Consider the following 18,946-nt stretch of genomic DNA (forward strand, 5'->3'; position numbering starts at 1 on the left):
CTTTCAGAGGCCAGGCCTGGAAGTGGGGCACATCACCCCTGACTGTGATCCACCGACTAGAATGTGGTCACGTGGCCACACCTAATTGCAAGAGATTGGGAAATGGCCTCCAGCTATGTGCTCGAAGAAAAGAGGAAACAGCCAGTCTCTGTAACCTGACAAACCAACTTGAAAGCTGACCCTGAAACCAGGGTCTGAGCGACCAGTCAAAGCCTACTTTGACCCATGTCCTGTGTCTAGCCTTTTCTGAGAGACGGACAGTCCTACGTCATGGAGCAAGTGGCTTCTTCTGCATTCACCTTCTCTCTGGGGCACTGAGCTTGCCCACAGGAGAAACAGCAATAATACCTTATCGAACTAACAAAGCTGTGTCCTTCCTTCCTGGACTCGTCCACCAGGGGGGCACCCTGTTAGCAAACCAGAAGCCCTCAGCCCTGTAGAGGGCCCCACAGGCTTTGAAAACAGTGATAGGTCTTCAGGCAACCCTGGCATCTGTTCGTTACTGAACATTAGCTTGGCGGTCTTTTTGACTGTTATCAGGCCAGGAAACGAAAATTCTGTGGTTGGTCCTGAAGGGATCTCTGTGGTCTTTATCTCTGCAACTCCTCCAACAATCAATCATTCACAATAGACATGAACCGTGTTTGCAGAAACCCAAAGTTCACACAGAGACACACTGGTGGAGGGGGCTGTAGAGGGAAGAGCCAGGCTTGAGTGAGAAGCAGGTCTTTGATGACAAGCCCCCCAGCGATCGAGATGAGACCGCGACAATGTGATCTGTCCTCAAAGCACAGGACAAAGGAGAAGGCTGGCTGTGAGGATTCCATGAATAAAATGGACACGAAAACAAGGAGGAGGGGCAACAGAGTTCAGGAGGGGAAACGGCCACCCTACCACACCGTTCTATTCCTCACCAACAGGGCACCCTTACTGGTTCCTAAGTGCGCTGCAAACCACCTTCATTCCCACTTCCACCCTTCGGCACATGCCACTTGCTCAGTCTGGAACTCTCTCTCCAGCCCTCAGTCTGGGGCAATCCTACCTAGTGGTCCCAACATGTCCTCTGGCGATGGAGACCCATTCCTGCAGTGGCTGTGCCATGTGGCCCCCAGTCCCAGTCTAGTGTGGAGCAGCCCCACGCCCAGACTCTAGCTTTACACGCAAGGTCCTGCTGACCTCCAGCTCATCTCTCCCTGTTTCCAGCAATGAGGGCTCCACCAGGCTGAATCGCTCTCAGTTTCCTCAGTAGACACTCCTGCGGTGGCCCCTGAGCCCAGCGAAAAATCCCTTATAATGCACCTCAGCCACCACGGAAATATGTTCAACTGCTTTTCTCAGTCTTATATAAAGTGCTTGGCAAGTGCAGTTTCCAGCCCCTCCCTCCAACATGATTGCCACTCCGGATCCAACTTACATAAACATTCTAAAGCCAACTATCCCACTCTTAGCACGTGTTACACTGTATCACCACTGCCTATTTCCTTGTCTGTCTTGACCGCATGCACCAGGCTGCTCTGCTCACCACTGTATCTCTAAGAACCTACCACCCAGCCACGTTCCTGAGAGGCCCTCAAATGCTGGCTGGGTTGGGACTGATTAGTTACAGTGGATGGGGTTCTCCTGACCAAAATGAGGGCAGCATTTCCAAAGGCCACAGGACTCAGAGATGTGGCAAGTGAGACACCAGTCCGGGACCTTCTTTGGGACCATTCGTGTGGGAGCCCAGACCCTCAAAATTCAGGGAGCTTGTGGAGCTACCTTGGGGATTCCCAGGAAGGGAACACTGCAATTTCCCCGATGGCTGAGGCTGGAGCCTGCAGAGGCCTTCTGACTCCCTGACCATCCTATGGCTCCAGCAGTCTCTCTTCTTGCCATAAGATGGGCACCGTAACACAGACCAGAGGAAAGTACTGACCTTCCTCATATCTGTAAGACACTGACCTCTGTAAAAGATGCAGCATAGAAAACTTAAATAATCAGGACGCTCACAAAACCATTGGAATGGTCAATGGTGAAGTCTTTTATTTTCTAAGCAATGAATGTGTGCATATTGATCTTGAGCAAAATATTGATTAGAACGGCTGGGGGGCTGCGAGTCAGACAGCCCTATCTCCAGCACCTGAGGATGGAGCAATCTGAGCTATCAGCGCTCAAGTCGCTGTTACAGAGCGGGGACTGCCCCATCCATTCCCTGCAGCTGGATAAATGCCCACGTGTCCACATGCATTTGTCACCTTCCCATCAACTCCAATCACAAAGGCAAACCTGAGACACTTAATTCTGAAGCGCAGGACACTAATCCTGTTTACTGCATTCTCTTCCGTTTACTTCTATCGTACCAAATGATTAACGGTGTTGTTGCTGTCATGTCCCCAGAGGCATGTGGATATACTACATAACTATCACTCACAGAGCAGGGGTTCACAAGCTGCACTCTGATTGGCTCAGAACAGAGACTTGGTCTGGTACTCTGGCCAATCAGGAAAAACATCTCTCTCCATTCATAAAACACTACACCATAAAATGAGGCGGATGAGTAAAGAACTTACAGTCCACCCTCAGTGAACCAAGGGACTGAAAACAAGGAGAGAAGGATAAATTGAGACAGTAAGTAAACCCTAAACCACACATTTTGTTCCAGCAGATACTACTCTCCTCATGTGTTAGGTTTTTAATGGCGGGAAAAAAACAAAAGCTGAACACAAGTGTTACTCACTACAAGCAGGTACAGTTAGCAGGAAGCTAGTCTGGAATTAAAATCTCACCTCTGCAAACCCACTCCATGATGTGCTTCCTGAGTGACACTAAAGGAACCAGCACCATTCTTCAACAACAGTAAGGCACTGTCTGCCTGCTTCATAAGGACATTTTCCTTCAAACCTCCTCTCCCTTTTAAAGGTTGTGTGAAACTCAGAGAGTATCACTCCAATGGAAGGCCCTCAGAGGAAAATGTGAGCTTCAGTAGGGCAAGACCCTGGTGAGGCTTGGCATCTAGAAGCTATTCAATATTTGCTGAACTGATGAAGCATTCCCAATAAAGGACATCTGACCACATCTTCCTCCTACTCAGAGCCTTCAAAGGCTTGTGACTGCTCTTAGGAAGAAGTTTAAATCCTTCCGTGTGTTTCTGATCAGGATCCTCTGTGATCTGGTCTGTTTGGCCCTCTGGCTTCACCTGACTCCCCTCTAGAATCCAGCCATCCTGAGCACTCTGGCAGTTCCCCCATACGACCTCTGTTCTCATTGTTCTCAGACTCTGCACATGTGGGGCAGGTCTCAAACGCTTGTCCCCACCTGCCCTCCTTTGCCCAGCCAACTCTTACTTGGCCTTTCCGTGCCTGGTAAGGGCTTGCTCCTGAATAGGCTACTGTCTGGGAGCTGCTATGGGATCTACTGTGGCCTCCTGTACTGACCCTGCAATGGCTGCTTGCCTGCCTTCTCCTCCTCATATCAGCTTCCCAAGGATAAGAATTGGGCATCTCTTTTTTTTTTCTTCTTTACTAGATTACCAGTTTATTAAACTTGGAACAGCCTGATGGAAGAGATACATAGGGCAAGGTCTGGGGAAGGGCATGGCGCGTCCATGCCCTCTCCAAGTGTGCCACTCTCTCCAAACCTCCACTTGTTCACCAACCTGGATGTTCTCTGAACCCTGTCCTTTGGAGGTTTTATGGAGGCTTCATTACATAGGAGGCACGACTGACCAAATTACTGGCCACTGGTGACTGATTCAACCTCCAGCCCCCTCCCCTCCTGGGAGGTGGGGGGACATGGCAATACTGGACATTTCTTGATCAGGTTCTGCCCCTAGTGCCTGACCCTCAAGAAAATGATTCTCAAGAAATATTTACCGAAAGCTGCAAGACACTGATCTGGAAGGCCTGATCCAAGTTAACAAGCTATACAACTCTTTGGAATGAAGAGCTGACGCACTTGGGCTCACTCATAAGAGCTGGGGTGGGGCCCAATGTATTTCTAAACCTACAGAACTTGGGAAGGACCCATAAGACAGGTATGGGCCCCACTGAGCCCTGCCCCTTCCTAGTCCATGTGCCAAGAATGGGGCTCTGAAAAAGCTGACATAAACCCAAAGGCACACTCAAATGAGAGCTAGAGGCTGCTGAAATTCTGATGAACACCACATATAGATTCTTGTTGGGTTTTGTCAGGTTGGGTTTTCAGTTTATGCTTCTGTTTATTTAAATAAAGCTCCTTTAAATGGCTTGGGGCAGCATTAACTCTGAAGCTATTAAAGGCAGGTCTGAGAATACATGTATGTAGTCCAAGTCTCTCTTGGAAGGAAGGGATGAGGGATCTTCCAGAGATCTGCTGCCTGGAGGACCAGAAGAAATGTTAGATTGAGACGTACCCCTCCCTGACCCTGGCCCATTTGGTATAGACCAAGCCAGTGACTTATAGTTGTGTAGAGTGTCATGTGTGATGTTCCAGACAACTCTTAACGTTTAATAAAATGTGAGCCATTCCTTCCTCATTCTAAAGGCCCTCCCTGCCTCAGACAATTTTCACATACTTTAACCCCTTCCCTCCTACTAAACGCCTTTATCTAGGGATCAGCATTAACAATGGTAAGAGATTAAAACAATAACAAAGTGGAAAGATTTCCCACTCTCCTCCTAAAACTAGAGTAAAGAAAAATTTAAAGTCTTGAGGATTTAAAAAAAGAAAGAAAGAAAAACAGGTTGAAAAACACAGTTATCCTCATCGGGTAGTCTCTTGTACAAGACTGAGATGCTACTGCCCAGCTTTGGTTAGTTGTGTACAATGGGTATTAATTCCAGTTGCAGGCATAAGGTGTCCATTTCAGAGCTAATAACTCCTCTGAAAGCAGACTAGTAACCGAAACGTGGCCATGGATTCCATCTAATTCACAACTAGAGTCTCCCACTCAAACCTAAAACTGTTCAAAATTCCCTGAGTCCCTAGAGCAGGAAGTCTTGTAACAAAGCACTTTCCCCCCTCTTTAATGATAAAACCTCAAACCACAAGGGTAGAAGAGAGAAGCTAGCAGAAGTGCCCCTCTAACTGTCTATTCTTATATGCTGTTTCTTGGATCATTAAAGTCTTACAAGGACTTCGTGGTAATTTTAATTATTGAATTTAAGGCTTGTCTCAGCTGTTTGTATCAATACATAAGTCTCTTACTTTCAAACTCAGGAATATTTTTCTCTAACATCTTGTCTAAAAGAAACTTCCAAGCAATCTACTGACAAGATCCTTGAGTGATCTGTGATCTCTGCAGGAGTGGAGGTGGGGCGCGCCATTCCGCACACCTGTTGTCAGGTGGCATGGCCAACAGCATCCTGCACACTCACCTCCTCACTCCACCCCACCCCCAGCGAGTCTCTTCCCTCCCGGCCTTCTCCACCCGAGGAACCTAGAGCCTTCCAGCCTTCCGGAGTTACCTTTAAAAAAAACCTCCCAACCACAAAGCAAACAAAAGGCCGGTCAGAAGACGAGCGAAAGCTGCGGGGGTTCCCGTGGCCCCTCTCCAGGCAGTCCCTGAACAAACCCCTCCCCGCCCCTGCCTGGTTGCAGTCCCGCAAGTATCCCCCAACCCCCCACCCCACCCTCACAGCAGATACCAGCCAGACGCCTACACCACGGCCACCTGGGGCTCGGGCCCCACTTATTGTGCCGGGGCCGGCAACTCGCCGGCGGACGGGCGCCTCACCAAGTACAACTCCGCGCACAACAGCTCCCGGGCGTCCAGGCCCAGGCCGACCGGCCAGCTCCCCGCCGCCTCCCGCAGCCTCGAGTCCAGCCCGCCCGCCCCGGGAAGGGTCGCCGGGGAACGGGCCAGGGCTGTCTCCTGCCCACAAAAGCGCCCAGGCGCAGGCAGGAGGACGCGGTTCTAAGAGAAGTTGGCTTCCGGGTTTGCTTTTTGAACAAAACCAGAGGGACTCCCGCGCGGCCGGGGCAGGGCCTGGGAGGGCGCCGTGCATGCGCGAGGCCCAGGCGTGGGCCGCGCTGAGGCCGGCAGCCCGAGCGCGGCCGTGCGCCGCCCGGTACACGCCAGGCCCGGAGGCTCCCAGGCACCCTCGGCCGGAAGAGCGAGGCGGCCGGACCCGGGCGGCAGGGACGGGGCGCGCGGCGAGGGGGCCCGTGCGGCACTTACGGGGCGGCTTGGCGGCGGCGGCGGCAGCAGCAAGGTGTCTGGCCTGTGCCCCCTCGGCCGCTCGCGCCTTTTCTTCTCCGCGCTCCTGGCTGGCCCGCCCGCCTCCTCGCTTCCCGCCCGCGCGCCCCGCGCTCGCCCCCTCCGCCCGGCTCCGCTGCTGAGTGAACTGGAACCACTAGCCGCGGCCCCGGGATTCCCACAATGCACAGCGCGCCGCTCGTCACATCCCATCCCGTCCCCGCGCGTCCGGCCACCCCTCCCGCTCCACCCGGGCGCCCCGGCCTTGACCCTAAGCCCGCGGCTGCGCGCGCGGGGGACCCTCCGCGCTGTATTGCCTGGACGTCGGTGGGTCAGTCCCCTGGCCGCATCGCGGTCCTGGCTCTGGCCCTCAGCCCTCGGTCAGCTCGCCAGGACACCGAACGCTGGGTCCCGCCCGAGCCGGGGACTCGCCCTGAGCTAAGTCCTGGGAAAGGGTCGGGACCCCGGCAGAGGCACTTCTCCAGCGCGCGTCCCAGCCTGTGCGTCTCGAGTGACACTTACTGAGCGCCTACTGAGGGGGGCTTTTGCTGCCCATCCCTAGAAGCCTTCCCATTAACGCAGGGAGGGAGGCACGACTGCTGTTACCAGCAAGCACTTTTCCCTCCCCAACCAATGCAAACCTCCCGCGAACTTCAGAACCTCCCGCTGTCTTTAGACACAAGCCCCCATCAAACCTGGTCTTCCCCACGACCATCTACTGCGCACCCCTGGGGTTCTTCATAGTGACCCCTAGAAGTCTGGATTGCTCTGTTGCATGGAAGGCGTTTACTTCGATTCAGCAAATGTTCACTCTTGGACCCAAGTTGAGATTTACTAATATAAACAGTGATTCTTTATCATCACACACATTTTTTTTTTAACTGCAGACAAGCAGAAAGAGGGGCCGATGCAAAACTTATCTTGTATTCCTAAATTGGTTTTTGGCCTGAAGGCGTTAGTGACCCATCCCAAGGACTTAAATAGGGACCTTTCCTCTCCTTCTCTCCTCTCCCTCCACCAAAGTGTGGAGGGGGAAGCCACCTCGGCACCCAGCTGTGGACCAACTTTAGATAACAATACTTACCCTCCGCAGAGTTGTTCTGTGGCTGCTGGAGTTGGTGATGGGAGGTTATGAGTCACTGAAGACCCCTCCCTTCCCTCGGGCTGCCCCTGTAGCAGCTGGTGGTAACCTCCTCCCCTCACCATGATGCTTTACACTAGGCTTTAAAAGTTTGCAGAGCAGTGTCCAATACATGCCATTCACATATCCATTAATTCAATTAACTACTATGGTCATACTTTGTGCCATGCACCAATTTGGGTGATGAAGATGAAGCAGTGAACAGAACAGGCAAAAATCCCTGACCTCCTGAAGTTTGCCGTGTAGTAGGGAAAGAAAGGTTATAGGCAAAAGAGATGATGTGCCAGATGGTGTAAATGCTATAGAGGAAAATAAAGCTGTAATAGGGAAGAAATTTTGTATCCTACTACAAGTTAATCACTAAAAGGGTGTTTCCTATAAGCTTAAATTACATATAATGGCCCATCTCTGCGAACTCTGCCTCCCAGGTAATGAGCATGAAGCTAAAATACCTTTGGTTAGCTCACAGGAACCATCCTTACCAGGCCCACCTGTGAATGACTGCAGGGAGGAAGAAATTAACACATCCCCTCCAGAGGCTGACCAGAACTAGCAAATGTTTGGCTTTACTCCTTCCCCTTTTAGTATAAAAGAAGCCTGAATTCTGACTCAGGCAAGATGGTTTTTTGGGGCACAAGTCCACTATCTTCTTGGCTTGCTGGCTTTCTGAATAAAGTCATTATTCCTTGGCCCAACAACTCGTCTCTTGATTTATTGGCCTGTCGTGCGGCAAGGAGTACGAGCTTGGGCTCAGTAACAAAGCAAGGAAGGGGGATAGGAGGTATGAGTTGGGGTGCAGTTTCAAACTTTAGAGAAGGCCTCCCTGAGAAGGTGACATTTAAGCAAAGACGTGAATGAATTGAGGGAGCAAGCCAAGTGGATATCTGGGGGAAGAGTATTCCAAGCAGCAGGAGGGCAAATGCAAAGACCCTGAGGCAGAAGAGTCTCTGAAATCATCAAGGTATAGTGAGTGTGTTCTTACCATTAAAAAAGATAACGTTTGACATGATAGAGGTGTTAACTAGCGCTAAGGTGGTAGTCATATGGCAATATATAAATATATCAAATCAACAGGTTGTACACCTTAAACTCACACAATGTTATATGTCAATAATATCTCAATTTTTAAGAAAGGAAGAGTGAGTGTGAGGCTGAAGTGGAATGAGTGAAGGGGAAAATTACAGGAGGTGAAACTGGAGAAATGATAGTTCTTTGGGTCCAAAAACAAAAGCATTAAGGATGTGTGAGGACTCCCCCAGGGAAGCTGCAGAGAGGTGTCTGGAAAGGGACAGAGATCACCCCCCACCCCAGTTGCTCTGTCCTTCCCCGCTCTTTAGGGTGGTCCCTCAGTTCTGCAGGGGCCAGCCACCAGGTGAGGCTTCTGTAGGCCACAGCAAGTAGGGAGGATGCCAGACTTCAATAATTCACTCAACAAATACTTGCTGAGCACCTGCTGTGGACCAGGCTCCTTCCAGGAGAAAACCCCTCTAGGTGCGTTGCCACACTGCCCAGACTCTGGTCCGAAACATAAGCAGTACTCCTAGAAACTTAACAAGAGAGAGCAGCTGGGCTGTAGGGAAGGCCAGGCATGTGTGGAGAGGAGGAGATGCCTGCAGCCTGCTGGTGTCTGGCTGTTTACAGACCTGAGGCTTCCTCTTCCCCAGGTCCTTAGTGATGGCTAAGACCAGACACAGAGCATGATTGTCTAAGAGATCCCAATCTGCAACCCTAGAGCGCCAAGAAGTAATTCACTCACCTCCACCCCAGCTTTGGTTTCTGACTAAATTGATTTCCCTGGTGACATGGAAGTGGGTCATGCCTACAAGGCTGTTTTTTCTTTCCATCTTATTGCACACTCACTATGTGTCAAATCACATGTATCATTTACATTTCACATCAGCCCTAGCAGGCACACTATTTCTGGGACATCTCTATCCCCAGTTTACAGATGAAGACACTATAGATTCGGAAAGCTAAGAAATATGCTGGAGATCACAGAGCAGGTAGGCTGGCGCTGGAGTTCAAATCCAAGTTCATCTGGGACCTGAGTTCTCATGGCTCAGTCCTGAAGAGAGCCCTTCTAGGGGCTTGGTTTCCTCTGCGCCCAGCATCTATCCTCGGCATCCTCCCCGGCCATTCAGAATGGGTCTTTTTGTCCCCACTGAGTCATGCACTGTTGTCCTTGGGTTAGAGTCTATACCCCTCCAAGAGCTGGTCTTAGTGCCATCCCCCCTCACACTCCCCACCCCCCCGCCACAGTGTGCCATGCTCATAGAACTCAGTAGGAATATTGTCCCTGGGAGCAGTTCAAGATGCCCTCTCTCCAAAAGGCTCCACCACCCTTTCTCTTCCCCTCTAACTTGTGTGCTCTGTTCTTCCACTTCAGTGACATGCACTCTCCCCTAATCTGGCTCAGAGGGTTCCACCAGCTTTTTTTTTTCTCCAATTGCAAAATAAATGCATGCTTACTATGTAAAACTTGGAAAATAAAAATGCTCAAAAAAAAAATCACCCTAAGTATACCACTGGGAGAGAACCACTGATTCCCTTTCAGCCCTTGTATCCATATCTACCTAATAGTAAATGTATTTGGGTTCCTATTGTATTTAGGGCTTGTCACCTGCTTTTTAAACTTAATGGTCCTTTATGAACATTTAACCAGGTATTCTACAACAGCAGTTCTCCAAACTATTTGAATTCAAAACGCCTTTATCTTAAATTATTGAGGACTGCAAAGAGCTCTTGTTTATGTGGGGTATATCTGTCAGTATTTGTTCTATTAGAAATTAAAACAGAAAGATCTTAAATACCAATTTATTCATTTTTTAAATGTTAATATGTAAACAAGTTACACATTAATATAAATAATGTATTTGTATAAAAAATAACTATATTCTCCAAACAAACAAAATTTAGTGAGAAGAGTGTCATTGCCTTGCAACTTTGCACATTTCTTTAATGTCTGGTTTAACAGAAGATAGCTAGATTCTCATGTCTCCTGTATTTGGTCGTTGCTATCTATTGTTTTAAGTATAAAAAAATCCAGCCTACATTAAAAAAAAAAAACAGATATGTGTTTGGGAAAAGATAGAAGATTTTAATATCCTTTTCAGATAATTTTGGATGTTCTTCTTTGATACCATACCAAAACCCAAAAAGTAGTAGTTTCTTAAAGGTTAATAGCAATGTAGAATCTGAAACCAATGGATACATTTCTGAATTTGGTAACATAAAAATCCATTAATCTACTTTTTTATTATTTTGAATGGATTTATTAATCTATCTTATTTGGGGGGGAATGAGCAGAATTCTTAAATTTTATTTTACATTTAAAAAGTCTGCATTAGGACAGGAATAAAGACGCAGATGTAGAGAATGGACTTACACGGGGAGGGGGAAGGGTAAGCTGGGACGAAGTGAGAGGGTAGCATTTACATATATACACTACCAAATGTAAAATAGATAGCTAGTGGGAAGCAGCTGCATAGCACAGGGAGATCAGCTCGGTGCTTTGTGACCACCTAGAGGAGTGGGATAGGGAGGGGATATGGGGATCTATGTATACATATAGCTGATTCTCTTTGTTATACAGCAGAAACTAACAAACATTGTAAAGCAATTATACGCCAATAAAGATGTTAAAAAATAAATAAAATAAAAAATAAATTAAAAGTCTGCATTAAAAAAAAAACACCATAAATCAAGTCCAAGTAGAAATGATAAGCTAGGAAAACATGATTTGTAACTCACACCAAAGGCAAAGGGCTGATTTCCTTAATAGTCTTTTATTTTTTTATCCATTATTTTGATGGACCTTTAAGCCATGCACGATTTGGTGTCATCACTCATTGGTCATTTGGAAAACAGTGGTTCACTGAGTTATACAGATCTCCCAGTCTTCCAAATGCCAACTCCTTTCATGGTACAATCAGATCACATTCCTTAATATCACCGCTGATATCAACAGAAGGTTTTTAAGTACTGAGAAGATTTCAAGCTCATGGTGGCAGATACAAATTTCCCAATATTGTAATTTTTCCTTGTAAGTTCAAATTTACCATTGGCAACATAATGTCACAACTACCTTTCTTGAAGTGACAAGTTCATTTTATTCATTTTCAAGAAAATGTCCACCATATACACAGGGCTGCATTATGACTTTCCTGGGCCTTAGGCATCTTTACCTTCTTGGGCTCCCTTCCTCCATTTAAAAACAGAAACAAAAACAAACAAAAAACCCCGGCACTGGTGTAAAGACAAATATATTAACATGATATATTACAACTATGCCTCATGGAGGATTCAGCCTTGCACACACCCAAGTCTGAACAACCACAGTTCGTCTGTCAGTCAGGCCCACCTTCTCCATTAGGAACAGAGCCCAGGCCCACATGACTTTATGGGTCCATAAAAATGTTTCAACTTCTTTAAAATCAGAAGAAGAAAATGAAGGTTACTTCTTTTAGATCAAATAAAATATTTTTAAATATAACATTAATATATTTGTCTTTATACTAACATAGTCATAAAATATAATTTTTATATCTTTTTATAGAGGAAGGGGCCCAAAAAAGCAAAAGTGCCTGGAGCCCATGGAAATATTAATGTAGCCCTGCTGTCCGTCATGGTCATTTCAAATAAAAATGGTGTTTCATGAAAAAAGCAGCTAGTTTAGCCCACAACTCAGTCACACAAATGCTTTTTCTCAAGGCAACCATCCTAGTTTGTTATATAGCAGAAGTACGTCACACATACTTCCCAGGTGGTCACAGAGAACATTTTAAAATGTAAAATGTGTCCTGAGGGGTCAAGATCAATAAAATCCGTTAATCAATAAGAACAATAAAATTAGTGATTTTTACTGCTTCATCAAGGACATTCTTAAGTGAAACTGTTGGGATTTTTTTTTCTGCGAGTGCTTGGCAATAAATGATAAAATGATGATTAGTAAAGTCTGGTGTCATTGCTGATATGTGCTGTCACCAGCAGTTGTACCCACGATTGTTTTTGCACCATTGGTACAAAGACCAAGACAGTGAAAAAGCTAAATAATGTCTGAGCATTATCATGAAAAGTCTGGGGTCTCAGTGACCTTCAGGGATCTGCAGACCCCATTTTGGGAATCACCGTCCCAAACATCCTGGGCTGTACCATTGTTTAGTTAACCAATTATTATTGGTTATCGTTGTTGTTACTGTTTTTCTTTCAGGCAATTTCCCACTCTATTAGAAAGACCTGATGAATGTCCTTAGAGATGCATCTTTGTGCACATCTGACTGTTGAGGGTAAGTTCTTAGAAGCGGAACTGCTGGATCAAAGAGCCATAGTTTACAAGCTTTAACACAGGTAGCCAAATGGCCCTCCAAAGATCTTGGGGCAGGGCAGGCAATGCGTGGGATCGAGCATTCGTGCATTTCCCCAGCACCTCCTGGCCCCACCCTGACTGTTCTCCAAGACCTTTGATGATCTGAGAGTCAAACGGTGGGGTGTCACCATTTCCCCGGTTTAGCTTGACCTTATTTGTGGAAGGGCAGGGAGTGGGGTCTCTAGTTAGTTCCTAAGCTTTTCATCAACACACTCAAGCAAAGAGAAGTGAATGTGAGTGCTCGAGGGAGTGGAGGAATCCCAGGAAAGACATAAACCTCCCCCCACTGTCCTCTGCCCCCCACAAGCAAACAGATGTGGTCTTTTCCATGGAACAGATGCACCACCGTCTAGTCTCTTCCTCTGGAGCCTTTCTTCCTTACTTCATTACTGCAGAGGTAAGTTCTCTCTCTTTGATCTGTAATTGGCGGTAACGTCTGACTCCTTCCCTTTTTTTCAATAATCCCCACCCCCTCCTGTCTTTGTTAAGCAGTTAATGCCCTTCTCTAAGAGAAGTACAGATGAATATTTACCCTTAATTGGGAACAACAAAGGGACCAAGGAAAACCATCAGGGCTACATTACCTTTTTCCAGGCCTAGAGACATCTCTAGATTTAAATATTTTCCCCCCTGAGGTTAGAGCTGGATTGAAAACATGGTTTAAAGGATTAGGCTACCTGTAGAGCAGTGGGACAGGTAGTGGGACAGGGACAACTTCAGGGTCCCTGAGACTCTTTATTGGGGTCTGTGGGTTGAGACTACATTCATAATTAATAGTAGGGCCTTATTTGCCTTTCTCACTGTATTGACACTTGCACTGATATTACAAAAGCACTGGTGGGTAAAACTGTGTCTTAGCATAAATCAAGGCAGTGGCCCCAAACTTAGCAGTTATGGAATTCTTCAACAAACACACAGTTTCACTTAAGAATTAAAAGTGTCTTTAATGGCCAGATTTTAAAAATTTTTGAAAGCCTGTGTCTGCCACCATGAGCTTGACAGTTGACAGCTTCCCAAAACTTAAAAACTTTTCTGATGATATTGGTGACGGTATTAACTAATATAATTTTTTGATGTTATATAATAAAAATCTGTCAACATTTAGAAAGATCTTAAATATCTTAGTAATATATAAGATAGTATAACTTAGTGAACTTATATTTTCCAAATGCATGATGTTATAACATCATGCATTGGTTAAAAAAAAATTCATTCAAAGTGAAAGAAAAACCAATGGATTTAATGTCACAGAGTATGAAAAGTCCAGTGATATGTTTTAATATTCTACATAACTACTAACCGTTAGGAAACTACCACTTAATGAGTTTGGGTGTAGAAATCAGAGAACAATATTCACAATTATCTGAAAAGGTTATTATAATACTTCTCTCTTGACTACATTAAAAACATGAAAAACAAAACAAAACTTTTCCATGGAAAAAGAAAACCACCATAAGAAAGTCAAAAGACAAATGACAAACTGGAAGAAAATATTGGCAAAATATAACACAGGTAAAAGTTATTGTCCTTCTCTTAATCTGCTTAGGTTGCCATAACAAAATACCATAGACTGGGTGGCTTAGATAATAGAATTTCCTCACAGTTCTGGAGGCTGGAAAGTCCAAGATCAAGGTTCTGGTACAGTTCAGTTTCTGGTAAAAGCTCTCTTCCAGAGCACATGGCCACTTGTCTTCACATGACCTTTCCTCTGTACACCTGTACAGAGAGAGAGAGAAAGAAATAGAAGAGATTATTCTCTGGTGTCTCCTCTTATAAGGACACTAATCCTTTTGGATTAGAGCCCCATCCTTATGACTTCATATAACCTTAATTACCTCCTAAAGGCCCTATTTCCAAATATAGTCACATCGGGGTTAGAGCCTCAGTATGAATTCTGGGAGGGCACAATTCAGTCCACAGCAGTCATATAACTATATCTCTTCTGAAAACTGGGGGGGAGATTTAAAATTCTATTGAAAAAATGCTCAGGGACTTCCCTGGTGGCGCAATGGTTAAGAATCCACCTGCCAACACGGGGGACACAGGTTCCATCCCTGGTCTGGGAAGATCCCACATACCACGGAGCAACTAAGCCCATGCGCCACAACTACTGAGCCCGTGTGCCTAGCGCCCATGCTCCACAACGAGAAGCCACCTCAACGAGAAGGCAGAGCACCACAGCGAAGAGTAGCCCCGGCTCGCCGCAACTAGAGAAAGCCCACGCACAGCAATGAAGACCCAACGCAGACAAAAAGAAAAAAAAAAAAGAAAAAATGCTCAAATGATACGAACAATTAACAAAAGAGATATAAAAATGGTGCTTAAAACATGAAAAGATGGTCAACTTCACTCATAAGAAAAATGTAAATAAAAATACACCTAGGGGCTTCCCTGGTGGCGCAGTGGTTGAGAGTCCGTCTGCCCATGCAGGGGACACGGGTTCGAGCCCCAGTCCAGGAAGATCCCACATGCCGCGGAGCAGCTAGGCCCGTGAGCCATGGCCGCTGAGCCTGCGCTAGGCCCGTGAGCCATGGCCGCTGAGCCTGCGCGTCCGGAGCCCGTGCTGCGCAATGGGAGAGGCCACAACAGTGAGAGGCCCGCGTACCGCAAAAAAAAAAAAAAAAAAAAAATACACCTAGATATCATTTCTCACTTATCAGACTGGCAAAAGTTCAAAAGCTTGAAACTACACCCTGTTGGCACAGCTGTAGGAAACAGGCTCTCATATATTGCTGGTAGGAATACAAACTATTACAGACTTATGGAGGGGAATTTCACAGTATTTAATAAAATTATCTTTGTATGTACCCTTAACCAAGCAATTCTGCTTTTAGAATTTACCCTGAAAATGCACCCCAATGATACGAAAATACATCCTCTCAAGATTATTCATTGCTTCACTATTTGTAATTGCAAAATATTGACAAATACTTAAATATCCAAGCATGTAAGATTGGTTGAATAAACTCTGATACTATACTACACACTGTAAAAAGAAAGGATGAAGATCTCTATGAACTGATTATGGAGTGATTTACAGGAGATGTTGTTAAATGAACAAAGCAAAGTGCAAATGAGCATATATAGTGTGCTACATTTTGTATAAGAAAGAAGGCGAAATAAGAAAACATACATATATCTCTACAAATAGAAACACAGAAAGGATAAACTAGAAAACAACGAACATAGTAACCTAGAAGGGGTAAGGGGCAGAAAGCAAGGGAGACAGTAACACTTCTCTGAGTATATTTTGCACACTTTGGCTTTTGGAAGTATGTTAGAGTTCCACATACTCAAAAACTAAAACTGCATCTGTAAGAATGAACAGGGAGAACATTTCTAAAACTAAAATCAAACTAAAACCAGTAAACCCAATTTATTTCAAATGAATACCATAACCCTACAGAATGCGGGGGCGGACAAAGAAGCAGTTGACTTTACTTATGAATACAGTATTTGATACTTTGTCTGTGGTGAGGAAGGGAGGCAGGGAAGAGTTACAAACAAATCCTGAACCGTTTTTATTGTTTGCTTTTTTTCTGCAATGCTATAGGAAAATCAATTCTAAAACAATTTTTTGGGGGGGGCAGGGGGCTGCGTTGCTGCTCGCGGGCTTTCTCTAGTTGTGGCGAGCAGGGGCTACTCTTCGTTGCGGTGCGCGGTCATGTCATGGCGGTGGCTTCTCTTGTTGTGGAGCACAGGCTCTAGGCGTGCGGGCTTCAGTAGTTGTGGCTCGCGGGCTCTAGAGCGTAGGCTCAGTAGTTGTGGTGCACAGGCTTAGTTGCTCTGCGGCATGTGGGATCTTCCTGGACCAGGGCTTGAACCCGTGTCCCCTGCATTGGCAGGTGGATTCTTAACCACTGCGCCACTATCTTATCCTCTAAGATAGTTTTGGATCTATTATATGTTTTAGAAAAAAGAGTAAATGTGTTGATATTATTGGAAGCCAGGGTTCTCACCATGGGGAAAAGGGATGTAGAAATATGGAATGGAGGAAGGCAAGGAAGAGACCTATAGGGATGAATTGGGACTGGAGGTACTGGTGTGAACTCATTTCTAAAATAGGTATGTATAAATATATATGTGCATATACCTGTATATGTTCACACACATATATATTTGTGTGTGTATATATGTGTGTGTGTGTTTATTATACACGCATATATTTCCTAGCTCTATTTGCTGAAAAGGCCAAGAAGAAAAGACACCCCTGTCGCAATATGGATATCTAATATCCAGATCTTGATTTTTAATACCATTTCCTACTAAAAGGAGTCTAGGGCTCCTTGGAGAAATGGCTCATTCTAGGGCTAGGGCAGGAAATATATAAGACTGGAATATCTTGCTATGCTAGGAAGTAGGGAAATACACATGCACAGACACACACACTCACAAAATGATCAGAGCCAGTTAAAGAGGCTCAACAACAAGCCAGTTTAAGAGGCTCCCATGGGCCAAATCTGGGACAATTTGATGGATTTATGAGTCCATACTGATTATAAAAAGATAATATATATATACATATATAATATATACTTATATATATAGTATATTGCATATAAATATATGTTTAATAGATACTTATACATATAATATTTATTTATATAGAAAGGGGGAAAAAGTTCTGTTCCTTTAGTAGAATGACAAGTGGCAACTAGAAAATGTAGAGGGAGTGCTGGAGTTGGAAAATCAGCATGTTGCAACCATCAAAGTAAGGTTAGTTTTGGCAAAAATCATCAGTGGATACTACATTAGTTTCCTATTACTACTGTAATAAATTACCACATATATTACAAGATGTCTGCTTGACATTTTACCAAAAAAATATTTTTCCTATCTTCCCAATAATTTTAACACCTTAGAATATTTTAATTTAGAATATTTTTAACTCTCTCAACTTTTCATTATTCTCATGAATCTTCCACATATATTTTAAACTCCACAACATTATTAGGATTATTCTGTATAGTTACCTTAATTTATGTTCATCCACATATTTATCCCTTCTGGTGCTCTTCAGTCTCTCTTGTATATCTATGTTTCCATGTGGGTCATTTTTATTGCTTTTTTTTAATTGAAATTCATTTATTTTTAAAAATTTATATTGGAGTATATTTGATTTACAATGTTCTGTTCGTTTCAGGTGTACAACAAAGTGATTTAGTTACACATATACATATATCTATTCTTTTTCAGATTCTTTTTCATTTTTATTTCTTGAAAAAACTACCATTAGTGTTTCTTTTAATAAAGACTTGCTGGCAACTAATTCTCTTCATTTTTTTCTTCTTTAAAGAAATTTTAAAACTTCTTTATTTCACCTTCATTAACAAATTCTATTATGGAAAAATTCACATTTACAACGTAAGGAGGAGAGTATTATTAACGCCAGTATATTCATCACCCAGCCACAACAATTATCAAATTCTGCCATTCTTGCATCCACTGTACTCCCCCGAACTTCCCTACCTGATGATGATTTTTAACAGTTCTTTCATTTTAAGGTAAAATATACATGCATGGAAGTGCACACATTTTAGCTGTACGATTCTGACAAATGGATATATCATTTAATTGCCTCTTTTATCATGATACAGAACATTTTCATCACCTTAGAAAGTTCCCTTGAGTCCCTTCCCAGTTAATCTCTACCCCCAGAGGCAACCATCATTTTGATGTTTTTCACCTTCGATTGGTTTTGACTGTTTTAGAACTTCATAAAAATGGAATTATAGAGTATGTCTCTTTTGTCTTCAGTTGTTTTTGTTTGGGACATCAATCCATGTTGCTGTGTGCATTGATTGTTTTTATTGTTGAATAGTTCTACATTGTATAAATACATCGTGATTTGTTTATCCACTCTCCTGCTGATGAATATTTGGGTTTGAGTTTTTTTCCCAATTTTTTTGTTATTGTGAATAAAGGTGTGTGGAGCATTCTTGTATAAGTTGGTTTAAAGAAATATGTTTTTGTACCTCTTGGATAAATAACTAGGATTGGAATTGCTAAATCAAAGTGTAAGTGCATGTTTAACTAGCTAAGAAATTGCCAGAGTTTTTGCAAAATGGTTGTACTCTTTTATGTTCCTACCAGTAATATGAGAGTTTCGGTTGCTCTACATCCTTGCCACTTTCCTAATGCCTTGTAATGTTGAGCACTTTTTCACAAACTTATTGGCCATTCAAATATCTTCCTTTGTGAAACGTCTGTCAAGTTTTTTGCTTATTTTTATGGGGCTGTTTTTCCTTTAAATTATTAAGTTGTAGGAGTTTTTATGTATTCTGAA

General features: G+C 44.3%; 1 protein-coding gene across 9 annotated transcripts in view; it reads right to left on the bottom strand.

The window, feature by feature from the left end:
• The window catches only part of MACROH2A1 (macroH2A.1 histone), an 80,062-nt gene extending 73,752 nt beyond the window's left edge, over positions 1 to 6,310 (bottom strand). For 2 of the 9 annotated variants that reach the window (XM_067731804.1, XM_067731802.1), the window contains exon 1: positions 6,137 to 6,304. The gene's annotated coding sequence lies outside the window, so the exon portion shown is untranslated. Of the gene's footprint in view, positions 1 to 6,136 lie in introns of all 9 variants that reach the window. The other 7 variants (XM_067731805.1, XM_067731803.1, XM_067731806.1 and 4 more) reach the window with 6 other exon arrangements.
• Positions 6,311 to 18,946: the final 12,636 nt, after the last annotated feature.

The sequence above is a fragment of the Pseudorca crassidens genome, chromosome 3 (assembly GCF_039906515.1).
Source record: "Pseudorca crassidens isolate mPseCra1 chromosome 3, mPseCra1.hap1, whole genome shotgun sequence".
NCBI lineage: Eukaryota > Metazoa > Chordata > Mammalia > Artiodactyla > Delphinidae > Pseudorca > Pseudorca crassidens.